Consider the following 14141-nt stretch of genomic DNA (forward strand, 5'->3'; position numbering starts at 1 on the left):
GTTAAACCCAGATTCGGCTCAAACAAGGGACTAAATACGTTTCGCAATTATGCCACATCAATGTGGAACGCCCTACCCAAAGCTGTAAAGGAATGTGAATCACTACCCACTTTCAAAAACACTCTCAAAAAATACCTAAGGGAGACTGCAACTCGAAACTTGCCCCTGTAAATGTCCGAACACAACCCCCTCCAATGTACAGTAAATTACCAAGTATGGTCTTGTCAATAATCCAATTTACAGTTTTGTTTGTACAGTTGTACAGTGTCCCCCACCCACCCCTCCTACCCAACCCCCCCCCCCCACTCCTACCCAACCCCCCCCCACCTCCAATGTACAGCCCCCCCCACCCCCACCTACCCACTCCAATGTACAGTTTCTACGTCAAATGTATATATTTTTTATTTAAATTTTTTCTGGACTCTTTTTGTATCACAAACAGTACTGTAATTGCAAATCTGGTATGTCATAAATGTATAGATGTAGCAGTACTGTCTATCTGTATGTCATGTATGTCATATATGTTACGATGAATTGAAAATGGGGGACCCTGATGTAAACAAGACGAAAGTCTTTCTCTGGTCTGCATCCCCTTAACAATTGTATGTATTGAGCTGTACTGTACTGTACCCATTCTGCAAACTGTTAATAAAGTTTTCAATCAATCAATCAATCAATCAATCAATCAATCAATCAATCAATCAATCAATCAATCAATCAATTCAATCAATCAATCAATCAGCTACGACGTTAGCTGCCGGCTGCGCTCGGCTGGGAACGTTAGTTTGATGCTATCAGTTAGCCTAGAGTTAGCTGTTAGCTTGTGCTACGACCATTGACATTAGCCGTGAGAATAGCAGGGGGCCCTGGCACTCTGACTACGACATCATCTTTGACAGAAGATGTAGTCGGGCCTGCACCATGACAAGGCCCCGGCCATAGCTTCTTTTTGTCCCGCCAGCGAGAGGCCTTTTGTCAACGTGGAGACCTGTGTTGCTGCCTTTCGCCCTGCGTTCCTTGGTGCAGGTAAGATGTCCATTGGACATTACCCCACTCTTCCTTCCTTCCCCTCCCGAATGTTTTGTTAATAACGATGTTTTTTTCCAGGCAAAACATATGTTACTTCACAACATTTGGAGATACGACATGTGCTGTGTGTGAATTGTCTTGGTCGTTTGTGTAGCTTGGGTAGCGTTGGCCAAAGCTGTGTGTGGCCTGGTGTCAGTACCTGGCTAGCCTATTTAGCTGATGTCGGCCATTGGCTCCTTGCTACTTTGTTTTCTCTGGTATAGACCCTCTTCTCTTTGGATTTAAGTGTTGATCTTTGTCCTTTTGGATCTATGTATATTCATGTTGCCTTTGTGAAGTTATCTTTTCCTTCTGTTTTGTTCTTCCATTAAAAGTTGAATATCCTTTAGGGGCTCATCTTTGCTTATCTCTCTCTCATACATGCTCTCTCTCTAACACACACACACACACATGACACACAGACATGCTCTCTCTCTCTAACACACAAACACACATACTATCTCTCTCTCTCTCTCTCTCTCTCTCTCTCTCTCTCTTTCTAACACACACAGTCTGCCTATGGCGGCCTTTCTCGATGGCTAGGCTGTGCTCGCTGAGTCTGTACCTAGTCAAGGATCTTCAGTCACATCTTTTTTTACCTTTGGCGGGGGGGGGGGGGGGGGGCCTCGCGTTTAAATCTCGCACAGGGCCTCGCATTTCTCCCAGGCAGCCCTGGTCCCACTACATGCCAGCTGGACCCGATACCCTCCCCACTCCTCCAGACCATAGCACAAGACATCCTCCCATTCCTGACTACAACCTGCAACTGCAAGAGCGAAAAGCCTCTCCTCTGTCCTGATTCACCTGTCACCAGCCTTCGACAGAATCTGCACTGTCTGGCATGGCTGTCATTATACACCGGCGACCACTCCTACCAAGTATTATGAAGAGGCACTGTATCAGCCCCTCACCTGTGGCTCCATCTCCAACTTCCAAGAACCTAGGTGTTGTCCTTGACGACTGGCTGAACGTCTCTGCTCATATCGCCTAAAACAACCAGCACCTGCAGATTCCTCATGAACACTTTGAGAAGGAGCCACCCAACTCCTCCTGCATTCAAGAGTCATATCTCGCCTCGACTATTGCAATGTACTGCTAGCTGGTTTACTGGCTTGCGCCACCAAGGCGCTTCAACTCATACAGAAAGCAGTGGCCTGCCTGATCTCTAATCTATCAAAGTCAGCCCACATTACCCCACTTCTCAGAGAGCTGCACTGGCCTCCCATTGCAGCACAAATCCACTTCATGATTCTTGACCTGGCAAATCGTGCAATGAAGGGAGCGGCACCATCCTACACAGCATCAAGGCCCCTACGCTCTGCATCTGGTATTGGGGTCCTGGGAGGTCATCAAAGCAAAGCAGGCTATTCTCTGTCCTCGCTCCACAATGGTGAAACAAACTTCCCACCACAGCCACGACAGCTGAAACCTGTCCAATGTACTTACCCTTAGCTGTCAGAGGTTTTCCCTTCCTGCTGACTTGTTGTACACAATTTGTAAGTCGCTTTGGATAAAAGCATCAGCTAAATGACTAAATGTAAATGTATAATTCTATGTATATTATAATGTATAGTATAACCAAAAGGAGAGAACACATTAGTCCAGTCTTAGCTGCTCTACACTGGCTTCCTGTAACATTTAGAATTTACTTCAAGGCCCTTCTCCTTACATAAAAAGCTCTAAATGGACAGCAACATCGCCAATACTCTAATAAATTACAGGCCAGCAAGAACACTGCCATCATCAGCTGCTGGACTACTAGAGGCTCCCAGAAACAGTCAAAAGAGGATCGGTAATGCAGCCTTTATCAACTATGCCCCAAAACTATGGAACAAACTACCCCAAAACATCAGGGAAGCCAACTCGCTAGACATCTTCAAAAACCTATCTCTTTGCTCAGGCATTTAAATGAAACATCAGGGATATCCTGACACAAATTGTACTTTACCTGCACTATTCTTACCCTACCTACTTTTATACACTTCCTATCAAATTCATGTGTCGATTATATGCCAACTTTATCTCACTACCTCATATGCACAAATTTTAAGAGCACTGCTCTGTTGTAATAAAAAATTTAACTATTTTATCACACTTTTTACTTCTTACTGATTCACTGCTCTGTTGTATGTTAAATACCCTGTTGTATGTCCGTTCTATTTTATAATATTTGCCTATTTTTAAACTGAATCAAACCGCACTTTTTTTTTACTCTGTCTATTCTATTTTTATTATTTGTATTACTGAATGAAACTATAAACAGAAAGGCCTATTGGGATGCTAGATCCTAGTGTGAAACACTGTGATTTACCTTACCGTGCTACATCTCTATCTTTTTTATGCTCGCTTATGCATGTATTTATTACTGTTGTGAAGCACTTTGAACTGCAACTTTTGTATGAAAAGTGCTATACAAATAAAGTTATTATTATTATTATTATTATTATTATTATTATTATTATTATTATTATTATTATTATTATTATTATTATTATTATTATTATTATTATTATTATTATTATTATTATTATTATTATTATTATTATTATTATTATTATTATTATTATTATTATTATTATTATTATTATTATTATTATTATTATTATTATTATTATTATTATTATTATTATTATTATTATTATTATTATTATTATTATTATTATTATTATTATTATTATTATTATTATATGAATATAGACTTATACTTGTCACAAATCTTCAAAGTATTTTCTTTCTTCCTCTTTGCCTTTTTACTTGTTCTGTTCATTATCACCATCAATGGGTCTCATTCTCCAACATTTTTCAAAGAGTTCTCTTGGAAGACTTATCTTGGAACCGACTGAGACAGAATCAATGACAAGTTCACTCTGAGTCCCGAACGTGCTGGTAATATGTCTTAAGGGGCTGAAACGGTCGCACAACAATACTAAACAACATGGCCCCCCTAAGAACCACCAGGGTAAAACATCGCGCTGAGCCGTGGATGCACTGAAATACTGACCGCTATGAAAGCCAGAGACAAAAAATGCTCTGAGTTTCGTAAAAATCAGTCAAAGCTTACCAAAAGCACGAGCAGTGAACTCCAAGCCCACGTGACTGAACTCAAACTAGAAAGAAACAGACTAAGAAATGACGTAAACTCCATGATAAAAACTGCAAAAAAAAAATGTCATCAATGACAAAAGTGAGGAAAACAAAAATAAACCATGTGAACTTTGGAAATTACTCAATAATCAACTAGGCTGCAGTAAAAAACTTAAAACCAGGTTCTCAAACATAAACATAAAGACGGACAACACGCTCATCACAGACAAACTGGATGTAGCCAATTAATTAAACACTTTCTTCACAAACATAGCCACAACACTGGTAAACAAACTACCCTCCCACTCAGGGCAGTATGGGGTAGAACACATAGTAGCATACTACAAGAACCTAGGCGTCCACAAAGACGATTTCAAACTGGAAATGGTAACTACAGATGAGGTACTCAATAAACTGAGCGCCCTCCAACCAAACAAGGCCACTGGCCATGACAACATCCCCTCCAAATTCCTCAGAGACTCAGCAGCCGCCAGCACCCCATTTACATTTAGTCATTTAGCTGACGCTTTTATCCAAAGCGACTTACAAGTTCTGTATGACAAGCCATCAGGAAGGGCACAACTCTATCAGCTGAGTAACAATGTTCATCAAAGTGTTGAGTGCTACAGTGTAGGTTAGTTTATTAGGACAAGTGCATGACAGTACGGTTAGTTAGGGTTAGATTTTTTATTTATTTTGTTTATATATATATTTTTTTTTAATTCAGATAATGGTTGAAGAAGTGCGTCTTTAGTCGACGGCGAAAGATTGGACGTGATTCGGCTGTCCTAACTGGGGTGGGTAGTTCATTCCACCATTGTGGGGCAAGGACTGAGAATAGGCAACTTCTCTTTGATGACCCTCCCGGAGCTTGGATAGGAGTAGGTCTGAGGCGGCCAGAAGATGCAGAGCGTAGGGGTCTTGAGGGTGTGTAGTTAGAGACCATTGACCGGAGGTAGGCGGGAGCGGTTCCCTTTGCCGCACGGTATGCTAGGTCGAGGGCCTTGAAGCGGATTCGTGCAGCAATGGGGAGCCAGTGCAGGTCCCTAAGAAGTGGGGTGACATGGGCCGACTTCGGTAGGTTTGAGATCAGGCGGGCCGCTGCGTTCTGAATGAGTTGAAGAGGCTTAGTGGCAGTGGCCGGGAGGCCAGCGAGCAGTGCATTGCAGTAGTCGAGGCGGGAGATGACTGTTGATTGGACGAGGAGTTGGGTGGCTTCTTTTGTCAGGAAGGGGCGGATCCTTCTGACGTTGCTCAGGAGGAATCGGCAGGTTCTGGTCGTCGCTGCGATGTGAGCAGAGAAGTTCAACTGGTCGTCGAGGACAACACCAAGGTTCTTGGCGGTCGGGGACGCAGTCACAGCTGCATTCTCGACTGTGATTGAAAGGTCGGTTAGGGGGGAGGATTTGGCCGGCAGGTGGAGCAATTCTGTTTTGCTTAGGTTCAGTTTGAGGTGGTTGGACGTCATCCAGGCGGAGATGTCGGACAGACAGGCCGAGATCCGCTCAGAGACGTGGATATCTGAGGGAGGGAAGGAGAGGAAGAGTTGAGTATCGTCGGCATAACAATGGTAGGAGAAGCCATGAGACGTGATAATGTTACCCAGTGATTTAGTGTAGAGGGAGAAGAGAAGGGGTCCTAAAACCGAGCCCTGGGGGACACCCGTCCGCAGGGGGCGGGTGGCCGACAGGGTCCCTCTCCATGACACTTGGTAGGAGCGGTCATTGAGGTATGATGACAGCCATGTCAGCGCAGAGCCAGCCACTCCCATTCCTGCGAGGGCCGCAAGGAGGATCTGGTGGTTGACTGTGTCGAAGGCTGCAGATAGATCTAGGAGAATCAGGACAGAGGAGAGGCCTTTCGCTTTTGCTAAGTGAAGTGCCTCTGTGACCGCAATGAGGGCTGTCTCTGTGGAGTGACCAGTCCTGAAGCCTGACTGATTAGGGTCTAGGAGGTCATTCTGTAAGAGATAAGCAGTAAGTTGGTTGGATACAGCACGTTCAAGTGTTTTAGAAAGGAAGGAGAGAAGAGAGACAGGACGGTAGTTGCCTATGACGGTAGGGTTCAGGGTTGGTTTTTTTATGAGCGGCGTGACTCTGGCTTGTTTTAGGGAGGTGGGGACCACCCCCGAGTTGAGTGAGGAGTTGATGGTTGCCGTTAGGAATGGGAGGATGTAGGGCGGCTAGGTGGTGTAGTGGGCAAGGCACTCGCCACCAGTGTGGAGACGCTAGGATTCGCGTGTTCGAATCCAGCTCTCCACATTGTTTTCAGTTTAGCTGGTCGTCCGCAGTAATACACATTGGCCGTATTACGGGGAGGGAAAACTGAAGGGTGGGGATCGAACGTTGTGAACAAGCGACTCCTACAAGTCGGTTGGTGCGCCTGCGCAGTAGAATCAGGAAGTGTCGGGGGCAGCGTGAGCCTCCCACGCGTTACTCCTCGACACTGAGAGATCGAGCTGCGCAGGTGAAAAGATGCGACTGCTGTTACCTCAAGTACCGGAGGGGACTTGTGCTATGTATGACTTAGTCCACATTGCAGCCGGCTTGTGGGAGGCAAGAAACAGCGTTCGTGACAGGGGAGGGTTGAATTGGATGATACGAAATTGGGATGGGAGAAAATATAGAAAAATGGGAGAAAAAGTGGATAAAAAAAAAAAAAAAGGAATGGGAGGATGTCTGGTGCTATGGTCTGGAGGAGTGGGGAGGGTAGCTGGTCCAGCTGGCAAGTAGTCGGACGGTTCAACGTTACCAGTGTCAGGGTCTCTGCTTCTGTAATGGGAGAGAAAGATGACAGAGTGAAGGATGAGGTTCTCGATTCAGCATTTGGAATGGGTGGGGGTTGGGAGAAGGAGCTGCGGATGTTCTCCACTTTTTCCTCAAAGAAGATCGCAAAGTCTTCGGCAGAGAAAGATGAGGGAGGGGGGGGTGGGGGGGGAGTGAGGAGGGAGGACATGGTAGCATGCAGTTTGCGAAGATTCTTGGCAGAGGCCTCGATCCTATGGTGGAAGAAAGAAGCTTTGGCATTAGTGATGGTTTTGGAGAATGTTAACAAGAGGTTGTGATATGTGTCGATGTCAGCAGTGAGGCGTGACTTTCTATACTTCCTTTCAGCTGCTCTCAGCACCTGTCTTTGTTCTCTCACTGGATCTGTCAGCCATGGACTGGGTGGGGAACGGCGGGCAGGTTTCTCAACGAGGGGACAGAGCTTGTTGAAGGAGGTTGCAAGGGCTGAAAGGAGGGTGGAGGTTGCCATCTCTGTGGAGAGAGCAGAGAAGGTGTCACTCAAAGGTAGAGCGGATAGTATGTCAGAGGAGAGGGTGGAGGGGGATAGGGAGGGCAGGTTGCGTCTGAGTGAGACTGTTTGAGTTGGGGTGAAGACCTTTCGGTTAAGCATGAGAGTTAGTGAGAAGGATATGAAGGAATGGTCAGATACATGTAGGGGAGTTACCGTGGTGTTAATGATGCTGGAGTTACGGGAAAATATGAGATCCAAGGAGTTGCCTGCTTTGTGGGTGGGAGGCATGGCAGTGGGAGTCAGGTCAAACGATTGTAGGAGGGAGACTACTATGACTGACTGAGATGAGTCAGGCAGGTTGAAGTCGCCCAATAGAAGGAGAGGGGTACCATCTTCCGGTAAGGAGCTAAGAAGCATGTCCAGCTCATCTGTGAAGTGATCGAGTGTACCTGGAGGGCGGTAGAGTGTAACAATGGTGAGATTGAAAGGATTAGAGACAGTCATCACACACATAATAAACCTCTCCATAAAACAGGGACACGTCCCCAAGGACTTCAAAATAGCGAGAGTAACACCCCTGCACAAAAAGGGCAGCAAATTAGACCCAGGCAACTACCGCCCTGTTTCTATCCTTACATCCATCTCGAAAGTCATGGATAAAATAGTATACGAACAGGTCGAAAAGTACCTGGCGGAAAAAAATCTAATCTACGAATTCCAATCTGGTTTCAGAACATCCCACTCCACTGACACATGCCTTCTCTATTTGAACGACCACATCAAGCAAGAGGTGGACGCGGGCAAATACTGCGTCATGGTCATGCTAGACCTACAAAAGGCCTTCGACACTGTCAATCACACCATTCTGATTGACAAGCTAAAAGCAATTGGTTTTGATAGTTTATCAGTGAGCTGGATACAATCCTACCTGGATGGGAGTGAACAGATGGTGGAGGTAAACGGTACCCTATCCCCCCCCTCACAGTGAACTGTGGTGTTCCACAAGGAAGCATACTAGGACCACCACTGTTCCTAATTTATGCAAATGACAAGTCGTCAGCTTGTGACTGCAACTTGTTCCTGTTTGCGGACGACTCAGCCCTGCTGGTCTCTGACAAGAACAAGTTACAGGTTGAAAAAACCCTCAGCTCGGAACTAGGCAAAATCTGCATATGGCTCGGCGACAACAAACTATCATTACACATTCTCTTCGGTTCAAATAACAAACTCAGCAAGACCGACGGCTTCTCAGTTACAGTGGGTGACAATATTGTCACAAGGAAAGATGAAATTACCTACCTGGGTTCCATACTAGAGGATAATCTTTCCTGTGACAAAATGGCATCCAATGTAATAAAAAAAGTCAACCAACGAACTCGATTCTTGTACCGGATCTCCTCTCTGGTAAACAAGAATACCCTGAAGACTCTGGCAGGAGCACTCATTCAAGGGTACTACGACTATGCTTGCACCTCATGGTACCAAAGCACCTCAAAGGCACTAAAAACCAAATTACAAACATCTCAAAACAAACTAGTTAGACTACTGCTTGACCTGACTCCTAGAACCCACCTCACCCCTGCACACTTTGCCAACCTAGGATGGCTTAGAGTAGACGACAGAGTACAGCAACTTGCAATGGGCCTGGTCTACAAGATACACTACACGACCAAGGTACCCATGTACATGTCAAAATACTTCCCAAAGGTCAGTGAATACCACGATCACAACACCAGAGGGAGCTCCACAAATCATGTAAAACCCAGATTCGGCTCAAACAAGGGACTAAACACGTTGTGGACACGTTGTGTCAATGTGGAACGCCCTACCCAAAGCTGTAAAGGAATGTGAATCACTACCCACCTTCAAAAACACTCTCAAAGAACACCTACGGGAGACTGCAATTCGAAACTGGCCCCTACAAATGTCCTAACCCAGTTGTACAATAAAGACCAAGCATGGCTTTGTCAGTATTCCAATGTACAGTGCCCCCCCCCCCCCTACCCAACCCCCCCCCCCCCCCCCCACCTCCAATGCACAGCCCCACCCAACCCCACCCCACCTACCCAACCTCCTCCAATGTACAGTTTCTATGTCAAATGTATGTCAGTATTCCAATGTACAGTGTCCCCCCTCAATCAAAACAAATGATATGATCTGATATCTGCTTGGAGAATGGCATTCTGTCTTAAACTCAAAAGCGCGTTCCCGTTCAGGTCATTTGCATACAAAACAACGCCTCCAGAGCTCCTTATAAGGCAAAGTAATGACGCAGCTGTGTGGAAATGGATGCGGAAGTGCCTTGCGAGTCTTGCGCGACCCATCGAAATGAGATTAGATTAATGTATTGTCATCATATATAGTACAGCTTGTGGTACACCTTCCGCAGCGCGCGCACACACACGCGCGCGCGCAGTATACTGTAGCCTACGGCGTAATGAATGAACGCAGTATAGGCTTATTATTCCATTAATGCCTACGGCGTAATGAATGAACGCAGTATAGGCTTATTATTCCATTAATGACTTGTTGCATTAGGATTTAGTAGATACTATATGCTCTGCCCTACGTACAGTATAGGTACAGTCTGTACTTATACTAGTTTCAAGTTTCAAGTTCAAGTTTCTTTAATAGTTGTCATACAGAAGTACAGAATACTTTTATACAAAATGCTTCTTACTGTTACGCTCCAGAGACTGTGCTAGACAAGATAGTATGAAATATAATAGTATAGCATGTAAAATAGAAGTACAAAAGGTCACAGTGTTCAGTATAGACATATGTACAATGTTCGATGCAGAATAGAAGTAACTGAGTTACCATACAATATACAATATTCTATGCAATGTACTAATATACAATACTATATAGTGCAGAGCAGAAATGGGATGAGGTACAATTTAGGTACAATTTACAGTAAGGTGTACGAGTTGTAGTGCAAATCCTTTACCAATAAATATAAAGTGTAAAGTGTGTTTAGGTGATCTAAAGTGTGTAGAGTGGGTGCTGCAGTGTGTTGTTTGTTTAAGTGAGTGTGTGCGTGTGGGTGTGTGTGCTGTGTGCATTTGATGGTTGTTGCATAGTGTTTATTGTTCGTTGAGCAGCCTGATGGCCTGGGGATAGAAGCTTCTTCTGAGTCTTTCTGTGCTCGCCTTAAGACTCCGGTATCGCTTGCCTGACCGCAGTAGTTCAAAGAGGCAGTTGTTCGGGTGGCTGGAGTCCTTGATGATTCTCTTAGCCTTGCCCCTGCACCGCTTGTTGTAAATGTTCTGGAGGGTGGGAAGCCCCCCTCCAATTGTGCGTTCGGCTGAACGTGTCACTCTTTCGTCTGCTACGGTCTTGTGCAGTGCTATTCCCAAACCAGGAGGTGATGTTGCCAGTCAGGATGCTCTCTATTGTACATGAGTAGAAGTTCTTAAGGATCTTCTGACTGACTTGGAACTTCCTTAGGCGCCTGAGGAAGTAGAGGCGTTGTCGTGCCTTCTTCACAACACTGTCAATGTGTGTGGTCCATGTCAAGTCCTCGGATATTTGGGCTCCGAGGTACTTGAAACTGTTCACTCTCTCAACCGGTGCCCCGTCGATGCTGAGGGGGCTGTAGTCCTTGACCCCCGACCTCCTGAAGTCCACAATCATCTCTTTTGTTTTGCTGACGTTCAGGGAGAGGCAGTTCTCCTGACACCACTGTGACAGATTCTCTACCTCTTCCAGGTAGGCCCTCTCGTCGTTGGCAGAGATCAGGCCCACCACTACTGTGTCATCAGCAAATTTGATGATTGTGTTGTTGTTCCGCTGTGCCACGCAGTCATGTGTGTACAGGGAGTAGAGGAGGGGGCTCAGGACACAGCCCTGGGGGGCCCCTATGTTGAGCGTGATGGATGAGGAGGTGCAGTTGCCTGCTCTCACCACCTGGGGTCTACCCGTCAGGAAGTCCAAGACCCACTGGCAGAGGTCATAGTTCAAGCCCAGGTCCCTGAGCTTGGCTATGAGTTTGGAGGGGACTGTACATAGGGCAGAGACAGAGCATATATAGTATCTACTAAATCCTAATGAAACAAGTAACTAGAATATATTAAGCCTATACTGTTCATTAGACATGTAGGCCATACTGTTATGGAATATTAATGCAGTCTATTGCCATGCGATTAGCTTTAGTTCTTATTTATTTATTTATTTATTTATCCACTGTCATTTCAGTGTTGGTGTATAGGCTATATAGTGTATTTCAATATAAGTTTAATTGATTAATGATATATTCGAAGGAATGCAGGTTTATAGCTATATCAACCCCCTCCAATGTACAGTAAATGACCAAGTATGGTTTTGTCAATATTCCAATGTACAGTTTTGCTTGTACAGTGTCCCCCCCCACCCCTCCTACCCCCCCCCCCCCCCCACCCAACCACCTCCAATGTACAGTCCCACCCCCCCACCCACCCAACCCCACCCCACCTACCCAACCTCCTCTAACAGTTTCTACGTCAAATGTATATACTCTCTTTTCTGGACTCTTTTTGTATCACAAACAGTACTGTATTTGCAAATCTGGTATGTCATAAATATATAGATGTAGCAGTACTGTCTATCTGTATGTTGTGTGTGTCATATGTTACGATGAATTGAAAATGGGGGACCCTGATGTAAACTAGACAAAAGTCTTTCTCTGGTCTGCATCCCCTTAACAATTGTATGTAATTGAGCTGTACTGTATTGTACCCATTCTGCAATCTGTTAAGACAGTTTTCAATCAATCAATCAATCAATCAATCAATCAATCAATCAATCAATCAATCAATCAATCAATCAATCAATCAAACAAAGGTCTGTCCCATTGTATACCAATTAATGGGATATATTGCATGTTGACCTGCATTCTTTCAAATGTATATAATTAATCATTAAAACAGATTTGTAACAAATAAGAAATACAAATTCCACAGAAGGCATTAAATTATTATTATTTTCAATCATTTCACAATAATTACATAATTGTGTTTGAATATCTGAGTAATTAAAGTAATTATACATTTGTCCAAAATAGCTGGTTCAGATATGGTTAAGCAGCTGCCCTGTGATCAGATGAATCCATATTATTTATTTTTCCCACATCAAATGCGTAATTTCTTATCGTACAAATATTGTCATATTTATTTTAATTATGATTAAGTAATTAATTCCAAGGAGGCCTGTAGCGGTAACATGAAGGAATTACTATGAGAACACAGTCTGTCAAGTTAATACAATTTTCAATTAGTCAATCAATCATAAGTGTGCTCCTCAGCACTCTTAAATCTGCTCTCAGCCACGCTCAAATCTGATCTCAGGAAAATTTGGGGACTCGCGCTACCAGCCCTAATATGTCTTAAATGGGCAGAAATCTGCCTAAGAGGACATTTTTGGTCGTAAATTCATTTGGGAATGAGACCCACTCATATTCTCTCTGTTTCAGTGACTTTTTCTCTTGTTCTCTCTGAATGTACCAGTGTATCAATGTGGAGATGGTGCTTGTCATTATTCTACTCAGTTTTTTCAGTTTCTTCTTGAAATCCAGCCTGGAAGTCATTCACTTTACAGTTGGGCATGTGACCCATCTGACATTAGCCAATCAAGACCAATGTTGGGGTCTCAACAGTAACACATTACTTATTACTCCGGTGGGGTGGGGGGGGGGGGGGGGGGGGGGGGGTAATAAATGATGGTGCTCGTTATCATTGGGCTACTTTTGTGTTACAACCTCCGGTGTCTGCGATACGCTCTCACTCAGTATGCCAGGAGGAGACTCCGGTCTGTTGGGTAGCCATTCTTAGCCTGCAGCTCTTCAAGGAGAGAGTGAGAAACTCAGTAGTACTAGTCAGCAGTCTCCTTAAAGTGTCTTTTCTCTCCTCATATCTCAAGCAGTGTGGTTTAAAATTGGGTGACATTACAGTAAAATACGACCTGGGATGAAAGTAAGGGGTACTTTCTCTATGGATGGCTTATGTCAATAAGAAGCGGATGGAAGTGGATACGGATCAGCTAGCCTATAGCTATTGGCCTCCCCCGGAGTTTTAAGATAGGCTAGTGGTCCGTATTGGCTTCCATTCATTTGTGCTTAGCTAGTCTATCATATATATATATTTTTGTATTTAATTTTTTTTATTATTTTTTAAACAAACGTATAAACAAACATGACAACACACGATAAGATATACAAGCATTATTAACAGTGCACATCCAAAGAAATCACCATTTAGTTAATGTCTTATACAGGATATACCCCTAATACCTGCTATCATATATATATATTATACTTGATATTTGGTTGCAAATCCTCTGCCTGAAGTGAAATGATTTTGTCTTTCCTTCCAACAAAGCACAGAGCACCGCCCCTCAATACATTTGAATGACACTTAATGGGATGTTTCTTTAGATGTACAATGGACTCTCATCATAATACTCAAACACCACAGCCTATAGGATGTGCAGTTGACCTCTGAGTGTCATTAAGTTCACTCCCTAAGGGTTCAAAGGAAATATAAATGATCACCCTCCTGTCACTACAAATAAGCGGAAGTACAGGTAGGTGCAATTTCAGTGCCTTTTGTCCTGTCCTCTCCATTGACTTCCATAGTGACTTCATAGGATGTGAAGACCAACATCGGCCCCACCTTGAGGATACTATTCCTGACCTTGGGTGAGCTCTAACCACCTCTCACTAGCTCCTTCAGGAATGCAATCAGAAATGCAATCATACATGCACTCCTCCTCCTCTC

Source organism: Notolepis coatsorum (assembly GCF_963971535.1).
Source record: "Notolepis coatsorum genome assembly, chromosome: 13".
Classification (NCBI taxonomy): domain Eukaryota; kingdom Metazoa; phylum Chordata; class Actinopteri; order Aulopiformes; family Paralepididae; genus Notolepis; species Notolepis coatsorum.